This window comes from Rhinopithecus bieti, unplaced genomic scaffold, assembly GCF_001698545.2.
Source record: "Rhinopithecus bieti isolate Rb0 unplaced genomic scaffold, ASM169854v2 scaffold_14741, whole genome shotgun sequence".
NCBI lineage: Eukaryota > Metazoa > Chordata > Mammalia > Primates > Cercopithecidae > Rhinopithecus > Rhinopithecus bieti.
Window position 1 is genome coordinate 854977 of NW_016807965.1, and position 3227 is coordinate 858203.

Consider the following 3227-nt stretch of genomic DNA (forward strand, 5'->3'; position numbering starts at 1 on the left):
GAAGTATTTCACTAAAGACATTTTTCAGTAACCTACCCCACACCCATTATTCATTAATAATATTTCACAAAAATCACTAAGAAAAGAAACAAACATCTTTGAGGGTATCTAGCATAAACATTAGTTATTTAAATATTAATAAATTTAAAATTTTGAAGAAGAGCTTTTACTATTTGGGTTTTATTTTACAGTTTCTACTAACTTATAAATAGATAGTAGTTTAAAGATAATGTGAATTATTTAGGGCTGTAATTACCCAAGTTTTTGTTATATAACTTGGCAGACAGCCATTCTGCAATCACAAAAAGTCACACTTCAGCCTGAGTTTTGGATGGTGCAATAATTCACACCTTGGACATTGTTTCGCCTGAGTATCCTACTGCTTCATTAAAGATGCTTACATTTGGATAGTTTGCAAATGTTCAGTAGGAAAGACTGAATCCAAATGTGTGAACCAAACAAGAGAAACTTATTGGCAATTTGAGAGCACAGGGGCTATTAATAATGAGCAAGTCAAAAAGTTACTCTTCTTTCCCTGTGTCGAGGTTTGCCCTGGTGACATGCATGCATTTTTCTTTAAAATTATTAAGACACCATCTATTACAAAATATATGCAAATTACAAAATACATGCAAGTAATCCCCAGCTTTCAAAGGTCTTCTAAGATTCCTTATGTAGGTAGCTATATGTCCCTATTTGTTTGGGATAGTCCTGGAGTATTATTAATAGCATCCCTTTAACCCTCAAAAGGGCTCCGTTTAGATGATGCATTATTTGGAAACCCTATTTATTAAGTCTCTCTAGTTTTTAACCCAGGACACACTCTCCCATAGAGAGAAGAAATATAAGCCTTTAAAGATCATCATTTAAAAGTTAATTTCTAGGCCAGGTGCGGTGGCTCACCTAGCACTTTGGGAGACAGATCACCTGAGGTTAGGAGCTCGAGACCAGCCTGACCAACACAGTGAAACCCCGTCTCTACTTAAAATTCAAAAATTAGCCAGGTTTGGTGGCGCGTGCCTATAATCCCAGATACCCAGGAGGCTGAGGCAGGAGAATTGCTGGGACCTGGGAGGCAGAGGCTGCAGTGAGCCAAGATTGTGCCACTGCACTCCAGCCCGGGTGACAGAGCAAGACTCCATCTCAAAAAATAATAATAATAATAATAATAATTTCTAGCCATGTAACAGCATTTTTATGAAAAAGTAGGCTTGAAATTAAAACTTGGTATTTCTCCATGAGCCTGCATCACTTTCTTGGATATCCCACACATTGTTTATGCCATTTGACGGATACCTGATTTTAGAGACTCCACCACCTCTAAGTTATCAATGGTTGCCCATGTCAAGGCTGAGCTGGGGACAGTCAGTGAGGGGCAGTGATAGAGGTCCTGGGATAGAGAACAGGATGAGAGTTACACGGGGTCCATACACATGGAGAAGATGGGGACTGGAGAGACTTGGGAACAAAGAGTATGGGACACAGTTTCCTACTGGCATGATCTCCAAAGCTACTCTGGTCCTAGGTCAGCAATGACCCTACCCCATTCACATTTTTCCAACCCTGCTCACCAATTTAGCTGCAGGAGGAAGTATTCCACAACAGGAAGAACAAAGCCTCTCTGCCTCTTCCTAGCTCAGTAGGGCAGGCTTGGGCTGTTTAGCTGCTCTGGGCCTCTGTTTCCTTATCAACAAGGATGCCCCACCTAAATTTTATGGCTATTTTGGGATCAAATGAAACCCCCTTTGTGACATACTGCCCAATATTGCACATAGCTGCCACTCACCAAGTATCAGGCCTATCATCAGAAGTATTTAGTTTCTGTAAACTTTCTCTTTCCAATTTTAATCTGAGGATTCTGTCCTTCCTGCTCCATGAAAGAATAGTAGATTTTAAAAGGGAATAGCATAAAATCCTTCTATCTTATATGCAAGCCAAACCCCCAATTCTTGTGCACTGATTTTATTTTACATATATAAGAGTTATAAATTGGACAGTCACAAACTAGAGGTAAGTTCACCACCATCCCAAACTGAGGAGTGGCGGGATAGCAGAGGGCAAAATATCAGTGAATAAAATCTCCAACTGGTTTTGTTCTGATCTACCCAAGCACAGGTGCTGGTCCCAAGTACAGGTCCCACCCAAGTACAGGTCCCTTTTGCTCCATGACTGCCACCATCTCCCTGGGCATCCTGAATGTCACTCTATTTTGGAGGTGAGGAACAAGGGGCTAACAAGTGCCCTTGGATGTTGAAGCAAGATGTCCACTTCAGACAGGTAAGATGAGCTGAGTCAAACTTCCAGGCACAGGCATATCATTCCTACTCTAAGATGAGCAGATGCCTGAGCGCTAGCCAGCTCCTCAGAATGCTTTTCCCTGATGGTAATGAGAAGGGCTTCAGGCATAGCTCCTTTCTGCAAGCATCATTAAGAGATGCTCCTTTAAAGATCCACAGGTATTGGCCAGGCCCTACCCATCTCCTGGACACTAGGGCTGACCATGGACAGCACTTACCTCACGCAGACACTCTTTTATTTCTGGTCTTCCATCGTTCACAGGAACCATCCTTACACCCGTTCCAGCCACTTGGCTCCCTTGCCTACTCCTCCTGATCTCTCTGAGCCCTGCTTCCCTACTGATAACAGCCAGGTACTCCAGCATGACTGTGCTCCATGGCATCTAGGCTGCTACTGCCCTGCTGGCTTACACAGAGGGGTGAGACCCAAAGACACTATAGTGGACATCTGTCCTTCCTGCTTGACCATCATCATCATCATCTCCTTTCTATATTTAGAAATTTTCCCACCAAGCACAGCCCTCTTTCCTTATAGAAGATAAAAGTACTGTACAGTCTGACATGCACATTCAAGTGACTTTACTATTCCTCCCATTGAGAGGTGTAATCTATCTATGTATTCTTTGAAGCTGTACTTCGCCGTGAGTCTTGCTTTGGCTAATGATGCAGAGGAAGGGACTTGAAAAATGCTTGAGCATTGGAGCTTACTGCTGCTGGGAGTCCTGTGATCACCAGGCAAAGAAGTCTAGGCTAGCATCCTTGAGACTGAGTAGTCACATGGAGACAGACCCCGTTCCAATTATCCAAGCTAAGGGCCCAGATAGATGAAGCTATCCTATGCCATCCAGCCCCAACTGAGTTAGCCCAGACCATAAGAAGCACTCAGCAAAACCACAGAATTGTGAGAAAAAATAAACATGTATTAGCCAC